This window comes from Lynx rufus, unplaced genomic scaffold (genome assembly GCF_022079265.1).
Source record: "Lynx rufus isolate CCGP_SWC_20201006 ecotype Redwood Valley unplaced genomic scaffold, mLynRuf1.p SCAF_4, whole genome shotgun sequence".
Classification (NCBI taxonomy): domain Eukaryota; kingdom Metazoa; phylum Chordata; class Mammalia; order Carnivora; family Felidae; genus Lynx; species Lynx rufus.
In genome coordinates, this window is record NW_025814856.1 from 5,519,658 (window position 1) to 5,545,566 (window position 25,909).

The following is a 25,909-nucleotide window of genomic DNA, read 5'->3' on the forward strand; positions in this document are numbered from 1 at the left end:
TGTTCATCTTTCCGCATCTGGCTTATTTCACTTAGCACGACGTTTTCAAGGTTCATCCATGTTATGGACTGAATGTTTTGTGTTTGTGTCCCTCCAAAGTGTGTCTGTTGGAGCCCTAACCCCAGTGTGGCTGTGTCTGGAGACGGCGTCTCCAAGAAAGTAATCACAGTTAAAGGGGGGACATAAGGGTGAGGCCCCGATTTGGTAGCATCAGTGTCCTCATAGAAGAGACACAGAGAGCCAGATGCCTCCCTCCTTCCACCCCCTCTCTTGGCATAAAGACAGCGCTCACCAGAAACCAAATTTGCTGGCACCCTGACCTTGAACCACCAGCCTCCAGGATTGTGCGAAATGAGTTTCTGTTATGTAAGCACCCCACCTTTCACGGGGAAGGGTCAGAGATGTGTGCGTAGAAGGGCAGGAAGGAAGGTAAAAGGAGGGAGAGAAGGACGCGTAGCTAACCTTGGCTGCTCAGTGCTCAGCCCATGCCAGCCGCTCAACGCCACACTGCGCAAGTTAAAGCCGCCGGATCAGAAGTTCACCTCATCTCAGACATGAAGACAGTTCGCGGTGGGACTGTGTGTGCCTGTGTGTGGCAACTCTGGGGAGCTGGGGAGGACAGAAGCGACGAAGGTGGCAGGAGGGCAAAGCGACCGTGGATGGCAAAAGAAGAAATTAATCTTAAAAACTCAATGTTCAACTGTGGCCCCCCCCCAAAAAAAAAAGAAAAAAGAAAAAGGCCTGTGAGCCGTGAATCTGAGAAACAGGCCAGGAATCCGGGCAGCCCAAGCGTGGAGCAGACAGAGGTGTTTACAGCCATCACAGTGAGTGGGTGGCCTGTCCTGGCAGGTGCTGGCCGCGGTAGGGGCACGGAGCATACACCAGCTCCTGGGATACCAGCAAGGTGCCGGCTGGATCCCACAGGACGCCCGTGTAAATCTGAGGGAGAAGGAAGAACCGGATGAGGACAGGTTGGGCGACTTTGAAACTTACTGAGCACGCACACCCGAGCTTGGTAACGGCCCCACCTCAGGTAGAAAGAGGATCGCCAGCGGAGCGCACACTGGCTCCGTCCTCCGTCTTGCCTGAGATGGGAACGCAGTCGGCTTGCTTACCAAAGTCGCCTGGAGTAGACGAGTTGCTTCAAGTTACGTGTGGAAACAAAGGCAGGGAGAGGAGTTAACACAAAACTAACTGGACGGGCTACAGTAAAGGAAACATCAAGAGACTCCGCAAAGGCGGTTGGGGTGGGGGGCAGCAGCAGGCTCAGAAAATCAGCAGTGTGGTGCTCACAGGGCTGGGTCATCTTAGGCCGCATCAACATCAGTGTCATGACAAGAGTCATGAGGGCCGAGCCACTGGCCAGCCACGCCTGCCGGGGGGTTCATCTCAGGCCCAGGCCGAGCTCAGTGCGTGGGTGGCTCGTGGTGACGCCGGCCAGGAGGGCATCCGGAAAGCCGTATTCTGACAAGTCCCGCGGAGGGTCAGAGGCAGGAGGGCCAAGGAGCCCGTCCGGGCCAAGCGCCGGCCAGGAGGGGCACGCCCGGAGGCTGACTGAACAACCGAGATCCCAGCTGCGACCTGGGAGGAAGAGCGTCAGAATGGGGACACTGGCCAGAGAAGACGACCCAAGGATGGTCCTCTGGAAGGGCGGGCCTACTGGCAGGCCCGGAAGCAAGCAGGCTCTCCCTCGAGGCTCACAGCACAAGGGGCGGGGTTACTGCCGGGGAGGAATTTCTAGCTTTAAGTACGAATGAAAGAGCAACCACCCAGTATTTCACAAACCAGAGAAAACCGCTACTCCTGTTTGAGCACATTCCATCCCATTCTTATTTCTATTAGTTCCGTTTAATGGGACCCTTGCTAATAATCAACCATTCACAGCCTACGGAAGGGTCCACCTAACACATGGGTGCAGACACAGTTTTGCATCTTGCCTTTCCGCCCAAGGTCATGCCATGAACATTTCACTCTACTGCGAAGTACATTTCAGAAGCTGCTTACGATTCCTTCCAAGCTTCCTCCAATGGCACGATTCCTGGGTTTCTTCCAAGGTCTCACCGAGTTCATAACTAAAACTGACGGACGCATGCATGAAATACTTCGTCTGCACTGGATACGTTCTTGGGCTAAATTCGTACTAGCAGCTGGGTCCCCTGCCCCATGTTTCCTCAGTCTCATTACCCCTGCCACTGCACAGGGGGTCAGTGTTCCCCACCAGCCGGAAGCTTCCTGAGAGCAGGCCAGTCAGCGTCTGCCTGGCCAAGCACTGTATCTCCAGCTTACTGGAGAGCGCACCGGATTGCGCTCTGCAAGTGGGGCCGAGGGTCCAATCCTCAGATCCTTCAGCATGTGTTTGACGGATTCCTACCGAGCACTCCTGGTGCACAGGTCACCCCCCCCCCCCACCGCCCCACCAGGGAACTTGACCGGGACGCTCACTTCCCAGGAGAGGCGCCCTCCCTGCTCTGTATGTGATTCTCTCCATTTTCACTGATGCCCCTGCCCACGCTCGTCTGGAACCTCCTTCATCTCCATAACACCTTCCCTCCATGCACCAGCTCCTGAGTGGGGGGGGGGGTCTCTGCAGTACAGCCTTCTCCTGCACCCCCCAAGTCCAACGGGTCCCTGGTCCTGCCTTCTATGTAATGGGCCTCATGCCTGTTCCCTGACCAGTAGGCCCAAGCTGCAGCCCCTCTGGGTGGCCGGCTGTCCGCTCCCTCGCTGTCCGCCCTGCTGCGTGTCTCACCACACACTGGTTAGCATCTCCACGGCCCTGGCTGGGACCCGCTGGCCAGCTCCTGTACCTCAGCCATGCTGACACGTGGCACTGGAAAGCCTCAGAGCCCTGGGTGGCTTGGCCCAGGCACCCCTTAGCCTGGCCGCCTTTGGGGCCCAGCCAGAGTCCCTCTGGGTCGCCCTCCCCGTTTCCCAGCTCCCCCAACAGCCTAGGCCCTCCTGTGCCCTTCCTCTACCCCTGTGCACACTGCTGGTTATGCCTTTTAACACACTGCCTCATGCCTCACTGAACCTTGACCTCTTGGAGGGCAAGGGTCAGGTGTTACCTGTCTCTGGATGCCAGCACTGCTTTGATCTATGTGTTGGGACAGGCCGCTCCCAGCACAGGTACGCAGACCTCATCGCTGCCGGAAGGACGCAGGTGGGGAGGGCAGTGGGTGGACAGAGGAGAGGCAGGGGGAGGGCACCCCAAGGCGAGGCCTGCTATCTCACGGTGAGGGCGGCCTGCTGCCTTCGGGATATTACCTCTGATGGGATTTTTAAAAAAGCTCCACATAACAGGCTGCGTGGTGCCTGGATTCTGCTGGAAGGGGTGGGAAGGACACGGTCAGGAAGGGAGTGACTGTCCCCACGGTGCTCATATCTTAATGGGCTCCTCTGCCTCCGGGACTTCATGTGCTGCTTCACCCTCAGAGACGCCTCGGCAGATCGAGCTCCCGCCCCGACAACACGGGCCTCTGCCCCCCACACTCTGCAGCGGACCTTTCCCTGCCCACTCTTCTCCTTGGGTCTCCATGGGACTCTGGCTCCCTGGCGGACTTCGCAAGGACAGTCTTCCGCCTCCTCCCGGCACCCAGAGCGTCCTCATCCTCGGGTGCTGCACAGGCGAGCCTGGCCCTGACCCCAGCACGTGGGCTTTCCTGTCGGGTTTTCGTGTCGTGTGTCTGCAGGAAGGCCAGGCAGAATATTATTTGCCTGGAGGCGGGGTTACGGTTACAGGCCTCGTGGCCGCCAGCCTGTCAAGGGATCAATGAGGGCAGGGTGGTTGGTGTTCTTATCCCCAATCCCCCAAAAGCAGGACCCGATCTCCCTCGGCCTCCTCCAGCCCCGGATTTCTCTGAGTTGCGTTCCTCTGAGACGCAGAAGGCTCTTCAGGACCTTTCAACACCGCTAGGTGACCCATGATCAAAGTGTTTTGCCAGCACACTAAAGAAAATCTCAGGGTCCATGGTAAAGAAACCCCACAAGTCTAAGCTGCTTCTCCTTCTGGAATGTCTAAGAGTCAGGGATGCTTCATGGTATGTCGCTTACCAGAAATATTAACGCGAGGCCTCTATCCCGGCAGAAGTGGCCTGTTCTGCTCTAATGCTCCCTCAGTCTAGCATCATTTCTGCGACAGGTGCAGGAGAGTGTCACTCTGATTTTGCATAAGAGGGAAAATGAGGCTGAGACGGGAAAGGCAGGCAGAGAGCTAGGTTTTAGGATCCAAACAGCCAGATGTTAATTGGCTGGGGGTGAATTCTTATTCTTAATAAACTTAATTTCAAAGGCTTTTTTTTTGGGGGGGGGAACCGCCAGCTTATTTATTCTATTGGTAAATAAGGCATTTCTGCAAAGTAATGTCTAATACTGAGATGGCATTTCTCTAAATGGTTCTTGTTTAATAAAGATAAGAGCTAAGGCAGGTGAGTCATCTTAGGGGAAGGAAAAAAAGCGAACAAAGGAGAACATGCTGGGGCGTACATCCAGCCGGCTGCATGTTAAGGTCTGGAGGCACAGAATGCCGTAGGAACTCTTCACTTGCAAAGATTCCTGGCTGATGAGAAACGGTCCTCACGAAACACTGATAAGGGCACATGAGAAAAATGTCACCTATGTCACTGTTACCTGAAGGTGATCCCTCTCAATGAACAGTACGAAAGTGAACTTGAATGTTTAAAAAAAAAAAAAAAAAGAGAGAGAAATTAAAACGGAAACGAATCAATATTCTCTCCACCACTCACCAGTGTCTCCGCACCCTGGCCTGTATCACGTGGGCGTTCACGTTCATTAACCACAGCAATCAGACACACGTGTCACTTTCTCATGTTGCTCTGGTTCTCATAAGTTCTACTTTTCCGACTTTGCTGTGGTCAGACCTTTGACCCATCCCAATTTTGGACGTGTGTCTCAAAGAGACAGCAAAGAGTTCTCAAAGAGGCAAAGGTTAGATACGTTTTGCGATGTTAGATTGGTATCACTAAACTGCTTTTCCAAAGGACTGCACCACCGAGGACAACCTCGCGGGACATCACGGACAGAGACAGAAAATCCTGGAAGGCGACGAGACAGAAGGATGGCTTACTGTAGTTGTGTGGGTGTTTCCCTCGTTTCTCTAGCTTCCAAATTTGCTGCAATGCTCGCGTGACTTTTATCATAATAATAAAGAAAAGTCAGCATTAGGAGGAAGCTGGGTGCAGGGTGTATATAGGAACTCTCTGTACACTCTCTTTAAAACTCTTCCATAAATCTAAATTTATTTCAAAAGGCAAGTTTGAGAAAAAGCTCAAAGCAGATGGTGACAATTTCTGACGCCTGCTTCTATTAGGTTATGTAAGATCCACCACTTTAGTTTCTTTCCCCAAGTGTAGGCTTGCAGAATTAGGGACATTCTGGGACATGACTGTTCTCTTCCAAAACATCAGTTCTGGAGTCAGGAAGAATGGGGGTTTGAATCTGGACTCTGTCACCTGCTCTTACTGCTGCTGCGATCTTGGCTAATTACTTAGCGCCCTTGAGGGTGCTCGATCATCTGTGCAGAACGGTAAATGGCGCCGACCTCACAGGGCTCTGGGGAGGACTCGGTGAGGAAATGCATCTGAAGAGTGTAGCTGGCAAGGAGGCCAGCTGGTGGCTGCCTCATGCCTGTCCCTAATGTCCAAGCACCTAATTAAAGAAAGACTGACAGCATCTTCCTGAACACAGACAACACCGTGGGACGGGGCTCGATACCAGAATGCACGAAATCTTAACACACCCGCAACTGGGGAAACTGGGGCTTGGCTCCTCCCACAGAGCCCTGCGCTGTCCAGACAGTCACACCCCACAAAGTAATAATAGTAAAAAGTTTGCAGATCTGTTTAAAAAGCATAAAACACAGCTTTCCACGGGAATAATGGTGTCTGAGTGAGACAGATCCCCAGCCCCAAGGAGCCCAGGTGATCAAGGAGGTGACATGTTAGCAAATAATTATGGGATGTCTAGTGCTGGGAGCTGAGAGTGTCCCAGAGAGGAAGATGAGTCATTCTTCTCGGTGGGGGCGGGGAGGGGAGGAAGATTATGGGGTCATCTGCCCTGGGTTTCGAAGGATGAGTAGGAGGTCGTTAGGAGAAAAGAAGGGAAGGGGAAGGCCACTGCAGGAGAGGCGGTGGGGGTCTGTGCAGGGTGGGCAGGCAGGGGGCATGAGAGCGTGTGGTGTTTCCTGTGTCCCTCCAGGGCCCCGTGACTTCCTGAAGGGGAATCACAGGGTATTTCAAAGACATGCAGGACGAGACGTGCATTCCTAGAGAGGATGGTGGGCGACCAGAGGAAGCAGAGGGATGGAACCAGTTCAGCGGTCTGCGTGCCAGTGACGATGTCCTTACAGCAGGCAGAGGGTGGGAGGCAGGCCAGGGCAGGGGGTGGCTGTAGGAGCCTGGGAAGACAGAGACACCTGGTTTGGGCCACTGGGTGGTGCCCTCATGGGCTGGGACTGGAAGAAGCCACGGAGCAGGTGCAGCAGAGAGGAAGGCGGGAGCTGTCAATGCCCCCAGGACACTAGGTCAGGAGTCCTGAAGGCAGCTGAAAATCCAGGGTGACAGTCAAACCTGGGAATATGGACTCAGGGGCAATCCATGTGTAGAAATAGCCAGAACGTTCAAGGGGAAAACAAGATGAGAGTAGCTGAAGACAGAGATTCTTAAGAACGATATTCAGTAAAAACCACGTTTTGCTACGAGCGGTCTGCTCTTCGTCCCGGGTGAACAGGTAACACTCTTAAGCAAGTTGCATTTAACGGGTCCACCCTAACAACAGAAACCTCTTCTCCATCCAGGTACACAACTCAGGACGAGGCAAATGAGGCAGACGGGACGCTCTGCGGCCATCTGCCTGCAAATGTCTGCTTAACTAGAGCCATTTCTAGTCGTTTCCGGAGGGTTTTTTTTTTTTTTTTTAACATTTATTTATTTTTGAGAGACAGAGAGACAGAGCATGAGCAGGGGAGGGGCAGAGAGAGGGGGAGACACAGAATCCGCAGCAGGCTTTGGGCTCTGAGCTGTCAGCACAGAGCCCGAGGCGGGGCTTGAACTCACTGGGAGACCATGACCTGAGCAGAAGTCGGACGCTCAACCAACTGAGCCACCCAAGCACCCCTGGGAGCTTTTACAGATGCATTCTTTAACAACAAAGTGCTATTTAAACTCTTGAACCACCAGTGCAAAAGAGTTATTAGTGTTCCTAAAACTTACAAGCAAGTCCTTTAAAAACAAGCAAACCAAAATGCCATCTGATGAGAAGGTGATCGTTCTAACAACCGCCACCCTCCAGCCCAAATGAGGGGAAACCCATCAAACCAATCACAGAATCTAGGCTTCGGGTTTTCTTTGGATTTTAAAGTAATCTTTATACCCAATGTGGGGCTTGAACCTCAGTCCTGAGATCAAGAGTTGCACGCTCTGTGGACTGAGCCAGTCACATCCCTCTCCAGGCCTGGTTTGAAGCAAGAAAGATGACAGGGATTTCTATTCTCAAAGGAAAGGCTGTCGGGCACCAAAAGATTAACAAATAAAAGTACATTTATTGGGGCGCCTGGCTGGCTCAGTAGGGGGACTCCTGATTTCATGGTCGTGAGTTTGAGCCCCATGTTGGGTGGAGAGATAACTTTTAAAAAATCTCAAGGGGCGCCTGGGTGGCTCAGTCGGTTAAGCGTTAAGCGTCCGACTTCAGCTCAGGTCACGATCTCGTGGTCTGTGAGTTCAAGCCCCGCGTCGGGCTCTGGGCTGATGGCTCAGAGCCTGGAGCCTGCTTCGGATTCTGTGTCTCCCTCTCTCTCTGCCCCTCCCCCGTTCATGCTCTGTCTCTCTCTGTCTCGAAAATAAATAAACGTTAAAAAAAAAATTAAAAAAAATCTCAAAAAAAACCACATTTATCTACTTTAAGTTAAATAAAGTATTTAAGGCTTATAACTTAAAAATTGCTGGCCTTTTTCGGTCAGGTGACTATCTCGGAGCGTGCACAGACTGCAGCCGGGGCCTGGGGCTGGCTGGGCTCACTCCTGCAGACAGCCACCTGCCTTAGAGCACGCGTGGTCCAAAAACCGCTGACTCGGTAAAGCCACCTGGCAGGCTCCAGGTTGAAAAGCCTGTACCCAGAGAAGAGGGCGCTGCCCAGACTGCCCGTGTGCCTCGTTCACACACGACTAGAACCTGTCCCTGAGTTCTCAAGTGAAAAGGGGCTCAGGGGAGGGTGGATCAGAGAAGTCCTGGGGCGTGCTCCCAAGACAGGCTGGGGACGGGCCGTTCCTTTACTAGGGATGGGGCTCCATGGGCTGCCATTGGGGGGGGGGCAGGGACAAGTGTGGGTTGGAGGGAGGACACACGGGCAGTGCAGAAGTGATGGGAATTGGGCTGAGCCCAAGCTGAGGGGTCTATCACCAGTGCTGGGAAAGGCCCCCAGACACAGGTATTTGGGGAAGCACAAAAGACCCACACCCCACGATCTCCACTTCCTCTCCTTCCCATGTCCTGGGAGCCACAAGGATCAGATCACCTCAGTCCTAACATCGTTAGGGTCTCGCGCGTTACGGACAACCGACACTCTGGATTTGTGGCAGGTACATCTAGAAAGGCTGTCGACACTGAGTTAGAATTCTAGGGAATTCTGATTTTATTTTCATCAGCGCATCAATACAGAACCCTATCTTCTGTGTGTTTCAGTCGGAAGACACCTTATTTAACAAACACTGCTGCACCATAGACATCGTCTGGATGAAGTCTGCCTGATACGCGTATTTTCTCCTGTAAGGCTCAGCACGGCCTTCCTGTGCTCAGGAACTCTACACGGCACTTTGACACAATGCTTGGGGGCCATTTCAACAGAAAGCACAAAAATGCACTTAAACGTGGCACTGAATACACTGTAAAGAGGACACCTGTTTATAGAATGGGCTCAAACAAGAAGGCGGCGTGGGAATACGCACTTTGTTTTGCCACTCCCCGTGCTGTCTAACGTCCAAGAAAGCACTCTGAGTATCGACTTGGGGGTTACGGGTGAATTTCAGTCAGTGGGTGACTTTGTAACTATGGAATCCACCAACAGTACCAACAGTGAACTGTGCTGTTTCCTTAGATAGGAAACGCCACACACCAGGGGAGCTCTATTTGTTGTTTACCGTTGGCACAAGGCCCGGGACAGGGTGGATGCTCAGTAAATATTTGCGGAAGGAAGGGGCAGAGGGAGACACGGTCTGGGGCGGGTCAGAGGAGAGATGAGACATGGAACAGGCAGAGAGGCAGGTGGAGGGGACGGCTCGTGTGTGAGGGTTCCATTCCAGGCCTTTGGGATCCTTGGGGTTTATACTTTATCTTGGAAACTAAAGCCACCGGCAGCTTTATGCACAGAGTCTTCCATCACATTCGCCTCCGGAAGCAGTGGCTGTGGTGGGGGATGCAGGGAGACGGGTGAGAAGGGTGTCGGGACTGGACACGGGCGACCCAGGAAGGGCAGAGATGGGGGCCGGGAGCGGGGAGAGGTGATGGGTTTGCCTTCTGTGGGGAGTCACCCAAGCTGCCCCGAGGGCTCAAGGTGATGGCAGGTGGCAGCTGACGCAGGACGCTGGCGCTCAGGACAGAGGTCTGAACAAGGAAGGGAAATCTGCGTGAGACCTGAAGGCAGGCTTAGGGAGAGTGCTTCGCAGAGCTCCTTGGATAAGACACGGAATTAACTGTCTTAGGGCCCTGGCTTTGACTGTCTTGGTACCAGAAGGGCCTAACTTAATTACATTAGTTTCCTTTGGGGGGTGGGGAGAAGAAGGTAGGACTGCGGTATCACAAACGTTGGCCCAAACGATTACTATCCACTGAAATCCCTGAGCTGTCCACCTAGGCTGTCATTCAGCCCTAATTCCCCACCCTGTTTCTGTTTCCGTAGTTGCTTATTTAGACTGGTGGTGCTCAACTGGGGTGGGGGTGGGGTGGAGGTTGTTTCCCAGGGGACACTGGGCATTGTCTGCAAATATTTTCGATGGTCACGATGGCGGGGCTGCTCCTCGCATCGAGTCCCCCAAGCACAGGATGGCCCCACCACAGAGAATCACCGGGCCCCAAATGTCCACAGTGCCGAGGCCGGAAGCGATGTTAGGAGGCAGGCACAGGAACTGAAACATTCTTCGCGCTCATGTTTTACCTCGTTTCCGTCGCTGAGATCTCTGGGTCCTGACTCCATGACACTGTGATGACGCCCCCCCCCACCCCCCGCCCTCCAGCTGTCAACTCCAGCTTTGATAACTAAACCTTACACATCTTTATCTTTCTAAATGACACAGTAAATGACAGGGCAGAGCGGAGGATGGAACCCAGGAGTGGCCTCCCTCTAGGCTGACCGCGGTGCTCTAATTAACACCCTTTGGGAACTTTCATCTCGCTAGTTATGAGCCTGGCTGCAGGACGGCTAGCTCAGAATTACCCTGACCCCCCCCCCCCCGAGCACTTCTCATCCTGCCCCAAGAACATCGTGGGGGACCTGCTTTAGATGCCTCCTGCTTCCACACCTTCCCCCTCATCTCCCTGCTCAACCGGGCTACCTATCTGTCATCAGAAGAGGGAAGGAGGTTGATGGGGCCCGACCTCCTCCTAATGATTCACGCTGCCTCTTTAATAAACCCACCCTTTAGATGGGGAGTCGGCTGGTCTGCGGCTGGCAGGCCCTGCGATGCCAGTGTTCCCGCCTCCTTCCCAGATGCCAGCCCTCTGGTGGCGGGCCCCAGGATGTCAAAGGTGGTTAGGTAACTGAAGCTGGCTTTTCAGTTTGTGCAAGGCTCCACGGTGTCAGATGCAATGAGCAAAGAGGACCCTCAAGACTCAACGAGGAAGGAAACACCCCAATTCAAAAGTCAGCAAAGGACTTGAATAGACATTTCTCCAAAGAAGATAATGCGGATGGTCGACAGTCACCCGAGAAGATGTGCAACGGCACTCATCCTCGGGGACATGCAAATCAGAACCACGACGAGCAGCCACTTCAGAAGCAATAGGACGATTTAATTTTTTAAAATAGGAAATAACAAGGGACACCTGGGTGGTTCAGTTGGTTAAGTGTCTGACTCTTGATTTCTGCTCAGGTCATGATCTCACGGTTCCTGAGATCGAGCCTTGCGTCGGGCTCTGCGCTGACGGCGTGGAGCCTGCTTGGGATTCTGTCTCCCTCCCTCTCTCCCTCCACCCTCTCACTGAATAAACAAATGAATAAGGTTTCACAAATAAAAAGTAAAATAAAAAGGAAGGCTGTGCCGACAACTGCTACAACGTGGGTGAACCTTGAGGGCATTATGCTCAGTGAGATAAACCCGGCTCGAGGAGACAGGTTGTGTCTGACTCCACCTCTGTGAGGTCCCTAGAGAAATCCATCCCTAGAGACAGAAAGTAGATGGTGGGAGCCAGGGGCTGGGAGCGTGTGTGGGGGTCAGTGTTTAACAGGGACACAGTTCCAGTTCAGGAAGATGAACAGGTTCTGGAGACGGATGGTAACACGACGTGAATGTATTGAATGCCACTGAACTGGACACTGAAAATGGTTAAAATGTTTTGTTGTTGTTTGTTTTTTAAAGGCACAACTAGGGCTGCAGAAGACTTGACTTTCAGAGCGGCTGCTACTCAATCCTCCTGGATGTAGATTTTCTCCCTGGAACCTGGCATTCCCCGAGACAGAAGATAAACCCAAAGCAGCACTCAGGAACTTCTGTCCTCTTTCACTACTGGCCCGACAGGACCTACTAGCTTCATCAGGAGACTGGCTCCAGTAGGCAGGCGACTCCGCAGCGCTCCCCGGGGGGTCTGGGAGGGGCCCGCCTCTGCCTCTGAGCGCCCACTCCTCAAAACGCCCTTCGCAATTAACGAGGATGGTTAATGAAAATGCGGGAACAAAAAACCCTCTCCACCGGGTGTTCTGACTCATTCTGATGAACAAGTTTAGCCAGTACACAGGGGCCAGCTGCCTGCAGGTGGGTCTGGAACGTTTCACCACGAGAGAACTAGGAAGGATCACTCCTAAAGGATGACTTGGACATGAGCGGTGTGGGGTTGAGGAGGGGCCAATCTGGTCAGACGGACAGAGGGGTCAGGGCTGGAAGGTGACTGCTTAAAGAGAGAACTAGATCTGACAAAGAGTGTGCGAAACCAAGGATGTGGGGAGGATGCCCTGCGCGACTCCCAGCTCCCCTTTGCTTGGTGGAACTTCGGCATCATCCACGGGTGACTGTTCAGACCCTGAAAAGCCATGTGCCACGTGAGTGTTTCTTGTGACCTGGGTCCAAGGCCAGGTGCTGAACTGTAGGGGCCCCAGCAAAACAATGGCTCCCACTCCCCCAGGCCTGGCCAGGAAGGGCAGCCTGGTTTCCTCTTTGGCGTTTTAAACAATCACGTTAATTCAACGGACTGTACAGAAGTCAACATGACGTGGGCTGCAAAACATTTCAATGAAAACAAAGGATTTTGAAAAGATTAATTCAGGTGTTGCCACTGCACCTCTGAAATCTTCCAGAAGATTTCTGGATAACTAACATTATTATTAGCTATTTAAATACAAAAAAACACTTTTATTCAGGGGATGAAGAACAAATGTTAGCAGAGGTGCCTATAAGGAGGGCAGAGGAAATCAAACACTGGACCGGGCCCAGTGGGTTTCTCTTTCACCAGATAAAAAGCATTCTGTTAAAGGCGGAAGGCAGGAAAGAAAAACATGCAAATACCATGCCAGAAAAAACCTGTTTGCTTTCAGTGGCTTGGGGAATTATTCAAGGGCACTGCATCTCTGTAAAAAGGACAACAGAAATGGTGTCAGGGGTGTTGAAGGAGTTCCCAGTGCAAACTTGCAGCTGAGAAGATGCCCTGTCCCCTTCACCTGTGTCCCTCACCAAATGTACAAAATCAGAGTCGCAACCCTAGAACCAGAATGGTAAAAGTCACGAGTCTTCTGCAGTAGTGGGCAAACTCCAGCCTGAGGGCCAGTCACCTATGTTTGTGAATAAAGTTTTATTGGAACGTAGCCATGCCCATCTTGTCTCCCTGCTGCTCGGGAGCAGTCGAGACAGAAGCTGTGCGGTCGAAAATATTTACTATTGGGCTCTTTAGAGTTAAAGTCTGCTGATCCCCGGTCTACCTTATCTGCTTGGATTGTTCTGGAAGGGAAGGCCTATTCCAACAACCCAGCAGGGCTCACTCATGTGGCATAAGAAGCACCCATTTTTAATCCCTGACACACAGAAGGGAACGGAATAAAGGAAGCAATGAAGCAGATTAACTGCGTGAAGTCATTACTGAATTCCAGAGCCCCGAAGCAGCCTATGCTGGTAGCAAACAGGTACGAGGTTGGTTTCTGAGCATCTCAAGATCTCCACGCTGCTAAGAGCGCCGGCTAGAACTATTAACGTTAAGTCAGCAACCTGCTGGTGTATTAGGAAAACTCCAAAACCTTGCAAAGACCTTCATTAGTATTCCTTTTAGAACTGCAACGGTGTGAGCTTGAATATATTTCAATGTATTTCATGTCTCAAGGTCGGGAAGAAAGCAATCGCACATACTTATGTCAGCCAGGTGCAGGGCCAGGCAGAGGGAACTGTTTTTTCCTCTCCAAATTGACAAGGCTTTTGTATTTGATGCAGGTGGTTTTTGAACGCATGGGGAAAGACGAGGGTATATGGAGACAGGCACACAAGCAAACAGTGGACATAATGTAGTCTCAGGCACCTGTTTATGCCGTATAGCAAATGATATTCGCAGGAGATTCAGATTTGGAAGCTTTTCAAGCAAGAAACTAGCTCCCCTTAAGATCTCCTATTTCCTCTCTTCACTTACTGGGTTCCCAAGAGTGGGCCGAAGTTCAACTTTTCACTTTACGATACCTGAAGTTACTGTGTTGTAAAGAATCTAAGAAATGAGTACCTGTAGCTCTCATTTACGAGTCACTAGAAATAGGAGGCCCTGTGGTGGGGTGAATATGGTCCCCTCAAAATGCATGGCCACCCAGAACCTCACAGAACGTGCTCTCCCTTGGAAAGAGGGTCTTTGCAAATGTAATTAACTTAAGGACCTCGAGGTGGCATCAGCCCGGATGAAGGGCGGACCCTACATCCAAAGACTGGAGTCTGTACAAGGCAAAGAGGGAGATTTGGATGCAGAGGGAGACACAGACACAGAAACACACACAGAGGTGAAGGCCAAGTGAATATAAAGGCAGAGACTGGTGTGATGCAGCCGTGAGCCAAGGATGTCTCGCCTGGGCAGCCTTCTAGGACCCTTCCCTAGAGCCTTCAGAGGGAGTGCAGCCTTGCAGACACCTTGACCTCAGAGTTTTAGCCCCCAGAACTGTGACAGAATATACTTCTGTTATTGTAAGCCAGTCAGGTTGTAGCAATCTGTCACAGTGGTCCTAAGAAACTAGTACAGTTCTTAAAAGTCACAGCCATTAATTGTGTCGCCAAGTGCTACACCCTTTGCTGAACATTTTCCTACCGTATGTATGTGTTGGGATCTGAAGGCAGCGTTCTGACACTGAGGATCACGACCCCTTAGCGAGCTGGGGAAACAGCTTCCCGCAAAATACAACAGGAGGGGCGCCTGGGCGGCTCAGTCGGTTGAGCGTCAGGCTTCAGTTCAGGTCATGATCTCATGGTCCATGAGTTCAAGCCCTGCGTTGGGCTCTGTGCTGACAGCTCAGAGCCTACAGCCTGCTTGGGGTTCTGTGTCTCCCTCCCCTGTTCTTTCCCTCTCAAAAATAAACAAACATTAAAAAAATGTAAAAAGAAATAAAAACAAAAAAACATAAAACAACAGAATATGCCAGTTTATCATGACTAATAAAGATGAGTATTTAGTAAAACTTTGGATCCCGTCGCACATGCACATATGTGTGTGTGTGTGCGCGCTTGCTTACACATGCTTACGAGGTTACAATGTAAAACGTTAGTTTTCATTGTGGTCGTGGTCAAAACCAAACACACTATAGAGTCCCAGAAGCCCCTGTCTTTGGGCCCATCTACATGGTGAACCTTCTAGACCAATGGAAAGCTACCTATTTTGGCAAATCTTCAAGGACAAAGTTACTCGGTGTTTGGTTAGTTTTACCATCTAGAAGGCCGTCAGATTTCACTTTACCTCTTGTCTCTGCTTATTTTGACTGTAGATCAGTTGTTCAATTGACTTAAGTATTTATGGGACAGTGTAAGGACGATCCAGATGGGGAGGCAGTGGCCAAGAAGCCCCCAGAGCATGGAGCCAACCACATCACCAGAGACAGGGCAGAAAACACTCCCATCAGGTCAACAGATTAAAACAGGCCAGTGTCCCTGGGGCAGTCTGTGTACACAGTGGCGTGGCCCATATCACCCTTCTTCTAATGCTCATGTTGCCACAGATTAAAAAACAGATTCAGGCTACCACATAGATGAGCCTTAAAAACATTTATATATGAGGGGCGCCTGGGTGGCTCAGTCGGTTGGGCGTTGGGACTTCGGCTCAGGGCGTGATCTTGCAGTCTGTGGGTTCGAGCCCCACATCGGGCTCTGGGCTGAGAGCTCAGAGCCTGGAGGCTGCTTTGGATTCTGTGTCTCCCTGCTTCTCTCTCAAAAATAAATAAACATTAAAGAACCTCCCCCCCCCCGAAAAAAAAACCACATTTATATACGAAACGCCCAGAACAGGCAAATCTAGAGACAGGAAGTAGAGTCGAGGTCGCCAGAGGCTTGGGAAAAGGAAACGCGGAGTGACAGCTAATAGGTACTTGATTTCCTTTTGGGGTGATGAGAATGTTTGGGGTGCTGAGTGGTGATGGTTGCACAATTCTGTAAATATACTGAAAACCACTGAATCATCCACATTAAAGGGATGTATGTTATGGTATGTGAATTATAATATCCCTGTTTTCAAAAGCAGCCAGCAGAACGGACGACTCTGTGAACAGCAGGGAGGTCCCAGCAAGCAGGGGACCAGAGGGCCTTCCCTGGGATCAGACCTTTGGGAACATTCTAGAAGAGGGAGGTTTTAGCTTCCTGCTAATAAGCCGGGTGGAGCTAATGACACTAGTGAAAGCACTAACTTACAAGATGTGACTTATAATTAACCCTCAAACTTCCAGAGCCAGCCGCGGTGGCTGCCCTCCACGTTTAAAAATTGTTTTTGTTTATTTATGTGTATTTTCTGCACTCTGTTAATGAAGTGTATATATTTCTAAGATTAAGAAGGGGGAGGAGGGGGAGGAGGAAAGAGCTAAGTTGTGTTCACTCTTGCCACCCCGGAAGCTGGTACCGAATGAACGGACGAACACACGCAGACACTGCGGAGCCCCTCACGACAGTTCCGACACTACAGACTAAGGAGGCTGTTAAGCTTCTAGTTCTACAGACAGGGAGCTGAGGATCAGAGTGTTCACGGAGCATCTCTGATGCCTCGGAAGCCGACGTGAGCCCTCTGCTGCCACCCTCCTGCTCTGGGCGCTCACGTGTGTACATGTGCGTACGTGAAGTGGAAACCAGAGTGGCCTGAGGGAGGCCTGCAGAACGCTGAGTAAAGCCCGGAGCACCAGAAACTTCCATAGTAGAAGGAAGTGCTGGAAAGGGCTGGGGGCGGGTCCCGAGTCAAATGAGAAGCTTGGGCTCTCAAGCAACGGAGATGGACACTGGGCGTAGGGGTCCCCCACGGCTGCTGTAGCAAAGGACCAGGAACCCTGGCCTGGTGGAGATCAGCACAAACTATTCCCCGAGGGCGCTGGAGGGCAGAAGGCGGAGGGCGGCCGCCTTCTGGAGGCTCCAGGGGAGAACCCGTTCCCGGCTTCCAGTGGCACCTGCACGACCCGGCTTCCCGCCCCTCCTCCATCTTCCAGGGCAGCAGCGAGGCCCTTCCAACCTCCCTCTGACCCCTGCTTCCACCGTCACACCTCCTTCTCTCACCCCGACCCTCCTGGGTAACCCGGGCTCATCCATCTCCAGATCCTCAGTCACACCTGCAAAGTTCCTTTTGCCACAGAGGGTCACATATTTGCCATCTCGGGGGTGACCCGGGGGCCCTCGTCCTGCCTACCGCACCTAGGACGTTTTCGGGACATCGGCGTGGGGGGAAGAGGTGGGCTATAAATCACCTAACAGAGGAGAGACGCAGGCGGCCCTCCGGTCCCCCAGGCCACAACTCTCCACGCAGAACGTACCGCGGGGAGGCTGAGGGCGGCTGATTCCTGCTCGGAGCGGACAGAAAAGCCCCAGAATTCCCAGGGCTTCCACCTCTGGTCCCACGAGCACGCTAACCAGACCACGGCTCTCCGGTCACACTTGATCTCTGATGGGTTTCGCATCACTCAGCTGCCAGGCTGTCTGCCTCTCTCCCTCTTACCTCCAACCTCGAGGAGGGAGTGAGTACTGCCCCGCCCCGCCCCCACTCCGTCTCACAGCAGTGCAGCCTCAGGGCCCCTGATGCCCATCAAGGCCTACTTTTCTTCCCGTCCTTAGACCCTGGAAGCCTTGGGATGGGGTGGATGGGGGGGGGGGGAGAGGCTCTGATAGGAGGGCAGGGCACACGGCTTCCCCCTCTCCAGCACAAGATAAACTTGAGAGAGGGCCAGACTTGTCATACCAACAGCACCTACAAGCCTCGGGTGCCCCGGCTGCGTTAGAAGAGTTCCCCTAGCTGATGACCTCAGGGCCCGCTGCCCGCCTGGTCACCTACATCACACTCTCTCCCACACCGCCACATGAGCCCTGACACACCCACCTTTGAGCAGATCCAAGTCTGACCTCTTCCCCACTGTCCCTGTTTAGGCCAAGGTCATTTCCCAACGTGCCTCCCTGTCTCCAGCCTTGGACTCTTCCAAGCCAGCCTCCACCCACTGACAAGCAAGGGCCATAAAGTCCTCCAGGGTAACACCCCAGCCCGTAAAATGCCCATCTCAGCGCTTCCTGGCTAGCACGTCTTTCCCGACTCTGCCTTTCACACACGCCGTCCCCCTCTGTCACTGCTGCTGAGTCTCGGCCTAACCCCCGCCCCTCAGGAGAGAGAGGACTTTCCTGCCCGTTCTGACCCCACATCTCTGCCTCAACCCTCGTCACAACGGATGGCACACGGGACTCAGTGACAGGGAGCGGTCTGTAATCAACTTCAGGAAAGCAAGAATCTATTAGCGCCAACAATCCAACCCAGGCTATTTGTGTTGGAGCGATGTTCCCTTTTTCTTTAGGGTTTTCTGATCCTGCCCCGTTGGATTTCTAGCCACCTACTCTCAAACCACTCCTTACAATTCTGTCCCGTGACTATTTCCACTGTGCTTCTAGTTCTCATCCCGTGGCTTTTCCTTCTTCTCTTATGCCACAGCTTTACTGAGATGGAATTCATGTACCACACAACTCACCCTTTTATTGTGTGTCTATCACCACGGTTTTAGAACATTCTCATCATCCCCGAAAGAAACCCTGCGCCCCTTGGCTGTCACTCCCGGTGCTCCTCTTGCCGCCCCCCCCCCCCCCCCCCGCAACCACTACTCTATCTTTGGTCTCTACGGAGTTGCCCATTCTGGACAGTTCACATAAATGGAACCAGGAGATACGCAGCCTTTGGGGACTGGCTTCTTTCCCTCAGCATGCCGTTTTCAAGGCTCATCCGTGTTGTCACCTGTAGCCGAATGTCATTCTTTTGTTGTGGGTGAAAAATACTCCACTGAATGGACGGGTCACATTTCACGTTTCCGTTCATGGGACGGCCATTTGGGTTGGCTGTTGTGAATAACGCTCCTGTGAGTGTGTGTGCCCGTTCTGTGCGGGCCTATACAGTCACCTCCCTTAGGCGCAGATTCCCTAGGGGTGGAATTTGGAGATCATACGGTAACTCTGTGTGACTTTTGGAGGAACCGCTAGACGGTTTTTCCACAGTGGCTGCCCCATTCTACAGCCCCGTCAACAGTACATAGGAGGGTCTCAATTTTTCCACCTCCTCATCTCTCTTTCATTTCTCTGATGAGAAGCCTCCAAATGGCCACTGCAAAAGATCGCAAGGACCGTCACTGACCATATCCTGGGGTCATGAGCGCCACAGAGCTGACTCCCTCACTGCTTCGTAACCCACCGGTCCACCACTGTTTTTTTGCTCTACAATATGTCCGGTCAGTTACTATCCATTTCAGTCTTGTGTGGGGACCGGTGAGCACACTGGCCCCTGCTGCGGACGACTTCACGATTTATTATTCTTTCTAAATTCGCTTGTGCTCTGCAAGGTCATCTCGGCAAACTAAGAGTTATCCGTAAACAGTGCCTAGTTGTCCTTATGCACAGGAACATGCTGGATTCCAGCCAAGTAATTTGATGTGGTCCTTCCTTCCCTCTGTCCCATGTGGCAATGGAGTCACGGAGCCCCTGCGTAGGCCACCTCTTTCTTTTGCCTTTCTCTCCTCCTGAAACTCACCCACAAGAATAACCAGATGATAAAACGGTCTGAATTAGATAGTGGTGACAGTTGCACAATTCTGGGAAAGTCCTAAGAATCACTGAAGGGGGCACCTGGGTGGGTGGCTCGGTCAGTTAAGCACCCGACTCTGGATTTCTGCTCAGGTCATGATCTCAAGGTTCACAATTTTGAGCCCCACAACGGGCTTCACGCTGATGGTGCAGAGCTTGCTTGGGATTCTCTCTCTCTCTCTCTCTCTCTGCCCCTCACCCGTGCACTCTCTCTTTCTCTCTCAAAATAAACTTAAAAAAAAAAAAAAAAAACAACCACTAAATAATTTACCACACATTAAAAGGGTGAATTTTATGGTAGGTGAATTCTATCTCAATAAAGCTGTTACATAAAGAAAAAGGGTGGCTCAGTCAGTTAAGCATCTGACTTTGGCTCAATTCATGATCTCGAGGTTGTGTGAGTTCGAGCCCCGCATCAGGCTCTGTGCTGACAACTCAGAGCCTGGAGCCTGCTTCAGAGTTTGTGTCTCCCTCTCTGCCCCTCCCCTGCTCGTGTTATCTCTCTCTCAAAAAATAAATAAACATTAAAAAATTAAAAAAAAAAGAGTGATAGGAGTTTAAAATGTAACCACACAGGGTATGTTAAATCTTTAGAATATTGGTTTCAAGATATGATGTAAATCAGCTGGTGTGTTTGCTACTTTGAACATAACCAACTGCGACTTTATACTCAGTTGAAAACTAAGCAAAAGCAGAGAAGCCAGCGGGCTGAGTTTTACACTCGCGGGCAATTTTAACAACAAACACGAAGCACAGTAGCAGGGGTCCCTCCACTGAGGACATTACTTTAATCACTTTGCTCCCTCCCCCCAACAGTCACATTCCTCCTCCAGAAAATTCCTACGGGCAGCTGCGGAGCTGTGACCGGAATTGTTCTGCACCTGGAGAAAGGGTTTTCAAAACACGGCAGGCAGCTCTCCACCGCTTTCAGGGGAGAAGTAAAACCCAACTAATAAATAACAAAGAAACAAACTATTTGGACTTCATAAAGGTCTTTGAGTTTTAAATTACTTGAGAGAGCCGAGATGAAAACGTTTTCAAAGTCTTGAAGAAACGGAAACGGGACTTAGGATGAATGAGGAAGAAAGAAGGAGACCTTGACACAAGGATCAGAAATATGCTAAACATGTGGTAGGTAAACACCCAGGGAGGCACAGCTGGTGACCACAGCCCTAGTCCCAGGGGCTGGTGACAAGGGTAATGGCCCTGCGGCCAGCGGTAATTGCTACTGTGTGACAAGAATGAAAATTATAACACAGCTTACACCAGAAACAATGTACATGCCACTTCAGCCTTCAAAGTGAGGGCATTGTAAAGTCAATTTAGGGAAAAAAGAGAGAGAGAGAGAGAGAAAGAAAAGAATCAAAGAATCGCTTTTTCCATTTCTCTGTGCATGCCATTTAAAAATGAAATAAGCTATTCAAACCCCCAAATTATGTTTACAAGAACTGCATTTATTATGCCTTCTGGCACTATGCTCCTATTCCCTTTAGAACAACCTTTTTTCTCAAAAGGGCTTGACCCAGAGAATAGCCAACTACTGATAAAGTGTACACTTTGACCCAGTCCAAACAACAACTGAGATGCTCGCGTTTTCCAGGCTCTTTATTATTGTCAACCTCAAAATACAAGTCTGGGGGCATGCACATACACACGGCATAAATAACATTTACTGAGTATTCACTGTAAGCAAGGCACTCTGCTATGCACTTTACCCGTCTCGTCTGGACGAATCGCTAACCAATACTTATTCCCATTTTAAAATTTTTTTTTTTCAACGTTTATTTATTTTTTTTTGGCACAGAGAGAGACAGAGCATGAACGGGGGAGGGGCAGAGAGAGAGGGAGACACAGAAACAGAAACAGGCTCCAGGCTCCGAGCCATCAGCCCAGAGCCCGACGCGGGGCTCGAACTCCCGGACCGCGAGATCGTGACCTGGCTGAAGTCGGACGCCTAACCGACTGCGCCACCCAGGCGCCCCTATTCCCATTTTAAAGATGGGGAGACTGAGGCTTAGCAACGTTACGGCGCTAAAATGTGACGGCCCTGGGACCACAGCCCAGATCTGACTCGACACTCAAGCCTGCGCTCTTGGCACTTCTCCACACAATTTCAGGGTTAACCATTCACCCAGCCAGATATGCAATGTTATCACCTGTAAAATCATCTCCAAATCGCCCGAGGCCATGGGGCTGTTCATGAGGTCCTGAACTGTCTCTTGTCGACAAGAAAAAGGCCCTTTAAGGCTTTTGGCTGGATGGAGTTCCACTCTCCCCAAATGAAGCGAAGGGGGTAGAGCTGTGTCCTTCACTTCCAGGTAAAACTTAAAGAGAACCCCACCCCCCCCCGCCCACCAAGAAAACTTTTTACGCTCTGCGCCAGCCATCTCTTCTAAGGCTTCCATCCCAACAGAGTAACAGGTAAAAAAGATCGGGGACGGTAACGACCACAGACCATGCAAAGATCAAGGGCCTCTCGTTCATCCCTGCAAAGAAAGCAGCACCGCAACATCTAAAATTCTTCCATAAGGAACTGGAGGATGATCCAAAGCACACACTCTTGGTAGAGTTTTGTTGCCCAGACGCTCTCTAGCTCGGAGGGCGTCCGCTCCACGGAGGGAGTTCTGCACAGAGGCCTGAAGCACCACAGAGCTGGTCACTGTTTATGCTTATCACTACATCCCCGGTCCCGCCCCGGGCGCTCCAGAACCTGGACCCCGGAGACCTGAGCTGGGGGGAGGCTGCACCGCCCGAGGGCTGGAGCTCGGATGGCGCCGGCGGGCACCGTCTGCACCTCTGCCTTCGCCAGCTGGAGCCCACATGCACTGAAGGGGCAGCCTGAACGGCAGGACCCGCCCTCCAGTTTGGAAGACTCCGGGGGGGCCCAACCCGAGGCTGAAGCAGCCCCGGGGGTCCGGAGCCCCAGGCCACCCCCGGGGCTCGACGGCGCGTTCCCGGGGCCCGAGGCCTCCCTCCCGAGCTCCGTTCTCCTCGGGCCCGGCCCGCTGCCCTCACCTGGCCCGGTCCCCGCAGGCCGTTCGCCGCCGCCTCCGCCGCCGCCGCCGCCGCCGCCCGGCCTCCTAGGATCCACCGCAGCCCGCCGCACGGGGCCGGAAGTGGGAAGCCGCGCGGGAGAGCTGCGCACGCGCGTGCCCGCCCCGGGGGGCGGGTCAGAGGGCGTGGGCCCGGAAGGGGGCGTGGCTCGCGCGGGCTTTGCTTCAGGCTGAGCCTGGAGCTGCGGGGAGGGTCCTCCGCCGGCACCCCGGGACCGAACAGGGAGAGGGGGGACCCCGGGACCGAACAGGGAGGGTCCCTGCGGTGAGGGTGAGGGCGATCCTTGTGGGGGCGGGTCAGCGGGGCTGGGGGGATATCTTGAGGGAATCAGGGGTGCCTGGAGCCGGGGATCGGCGGGCGCCGGCGGACGTCGCAGGGGACCGAGGCCCAGGGCGAGGAGTCTAAGGACAGGGTACAAGAAATGGACCGAACAGGTCTGTCACCTGCGAAGAAGGGGCAGCGTGGATTGCAGGAAGTTAGACAAGTCTGGGGAAAAGTCATATGGCTCTCAAGTCGTTCCAGACACCCCTACATGGGTCTGTCCAGATACCCAAAACTCATACTAGACACCCAGGCAGGTGCCATCAGATACTCAAAACATGCTTTCAGGTACCCCAAATAGGTCAGACACCCTACCTAGATCTGTTAGTTACCCCCCCCCCAAACGATCCAGAATCTGAAAAACATGCCAAATTACCCCAAAGTACCAGACATCTTCACCCAGGAGCCATCAGACACCCCCAGATAGAAACGTGTCAAAAACCCTACTCAGAAAGTTCTAGAGGCTCCCCCCAAACACATACCAGATACCTCTGACACAGATACTGTCAGATACCCCCATACAGGTGTCCAGAGTCTAAAATACATGCCAGACCTCCCAACACACACAGAAAAAAATGCCAGATGCCTCCCCTCCCCCAGTGTCAGCACTCCCTCGGGCACCATCAGACATCCGGGCTCTGAGGCTGCCCCACCCCTTCCCAGGCCCACCCCTGGTGTGGCAGTGGGGCAGTAACCAGGAGAGGAGCCAAGCACCTCTTTCGCCCAAGGTTCAAGCTGGCCAACCAAGCTGAGATCGTTCCAAGCCAAACCCACTTCAAAACACCCACAATCTGTGGTCGAGAGCCCTCAGTTCAGAAACAGGGTAGCAGAGTTCCCAAGCGACCTGCCTGCAGTTGAAGTCCATTGCATCATGGTCAAGAGAGGGAACACGTCCAGGAAATTGGAGGTTCCGGAAGCACAGGGACGTGCTTCCTCAGAGGTCAGAAGCCCTGACACAGGTGCTTTTGAGGTCTCAATGGATGTGTAAATGCTCACTCTCAGAGTTCCTATGACTTTGGGACTTTATTCCAAAGGCAATGGGGAGCGATTGACGATTTTAAGCAGGAAAAGTGGCAGGCTCCTTATTTCTATAGCTACGTTGGATATAGAAACCTTCAGGTTGATACAATTCTCCCCTAAACGTAGACACCAACTTTCTCAAGAGCCTGGCAAAAAGGAGAGGTATCTCTTATCTTTCTTGTATGTATCCAACCGCTCTGCATTTATTAAGTCCCTGTCACGGGCCAGGGACTCTGCTAAGAGCTAAGGAGACGTTGGGAACATGTGGCAGTGTTTCTCAGTCTTGGAGCTATTGGCAATTGGGGCTGGATGGTTCTCTGTTGTCGGGGGGTGTTCTGTGTTGGAGGATGTTGAACAGCACCCCTGGCCTGTATCCACTAGATGCAAGTAGCACCCCAGTTCCGACGACAAAAAAAAAAGGCCTCCCGATATTGCCAATGTCCTCTCGGCTAACAGCAACTGCCCTAAGAGACACTCGGACACGGATACAGTCGCCTAATCCACAATCCAGGCCTCCTGGGGGACGTGGCCGTGGCTTTGGGTTAAAGGGTGAGTAAGAGTTATGCGGCCGAGGGAGTTCCGGGAACAGCACTGAATGAGCAAGGTGCAGGTGGTGTATGTGGGCAAAAGTGGAGAGGTAGGCGGGGTCAGACCATGGGGAACCTCAGAGGTCAAGGCCATTAACAAGACTGTCCGGAATGGTGTTCTGTCAGCGGGGCTGGTCTCTGGGAAAGCATCTCCGCTTTACCCCTGGCGACCTGCCCTCCGTAATTACCTGGAGCGTGACTCATTCCCTGTTCTGCGGAACTTCCTGTGGAGCTGTTTCCTCTAAGGGACAGATAGTAACATCTGGCTTTGAATGCCTCCAGCGGTAGGTAGGTTTGTGGCTCGTTAAACCTGGGGGGGCGGGTACTCTCAGCCTGCTGGGAGTGAGTCACGGCCGTTGTGGCCCCACAGGCCTCCTTACACAGGCATGGGGGTATGGTTGGGGGTCTGTGGTTTCGACGCTAGCTTTAACTCGACGATAGAGGGTGATGATGATGGACGCTACGTACCCCTACGTACCAGGCACCATGCTAAGGGCACCCCACGTATTTTCCTTTACACAAACTCGAATCTTCTGTGATCTCAAAGATCTGTCCTGAAAATTGTCTCCAGGAGGCAGACCTTGATTCCCGCCATCCTGAGAGTATGTTGCATTGAGTTACTTGTTGCCAAAGCACAGAGTAGGGAAAGGGAAAAGACAGTCACCTGGCAGGTGTAACCTTAACCAGGGGGTGAAGGTTAATATCCTCAGGGGTGTTATGTCGATAGCACTTATCCCCTGATAGGAGGAGGCAAGAAGGTTCCTGAGCCTATAACCCTAATTATGAGAAAGCATGGGACACACCCAGATGGGGGACATCGTACTAGAAACCCAGCTGATACTTCTCAAGACCGTGAAGGTCACGAGCAATACAGAAAGACTGAGGAAACTTCACAGACCAGAGAAACTAGGGAGACAGGATGACTAAAGATAATACAGTATTCTGAGTTGGGTCCTGAAACAGAGAGAACCTGAGTGGAAGAAGAAATCTGGTGAAATCTGAGGAAAATCTAGTTTGATGAATAATACTGCCCCCCGGGAGCCCGGGTGGCTCAGTGGGTTAAGCTTCCGACTTCGGCTCAGGCCATGATCTCCTAGTTCATGGGTTCAGGCCCCACATCCGGCTCTGTGCTGACAGCTCAGGGCCCGGAGCCTGCTTCTAATTCTGTGTCTCCCTCTCTCTCTACCCCTCCCCCACTCATGCTCTGTCTCTCTCTCTCTCTCTTTCAAAAATAAATAAACATTTTTAAAAAAACTTAAAAACTTACTGCACCAATGTTGGTTCCTAAGTTATGACAAATGTACTGTGGTCACAGGTGATGCTAACATGGCAGGAACCGGGAGAAAAGTTAGAAAGCGACCCTCTCTGCTGTCTCCACTTTTCTGTGATTCTAAAATTAAAAGGCTAGGGACACCTGGAGGGCTCAGTTGCTTGAGCGTTGGACTTAGGCTCAGGTCATGATCTA

At 52.2% G+C, this 25,909-nt stretch overlaps 1 protein-coding gene across 4 annotated transcripts in view; it reads right to left on the reverse strand.

Annotated features, from left to right (window-relative positions):
- The window catches only part of ARHGEF18 (Rho/Rac guanine nucleotide exchange factor 18), an 83,826-nt gene that overhangs the window by 32,314 nt on the left and 25,603 nt on the right, over positions 1-25,909 (reverse strand). The gene's annotated exons all lie outside the window — the stretch shown is intronic.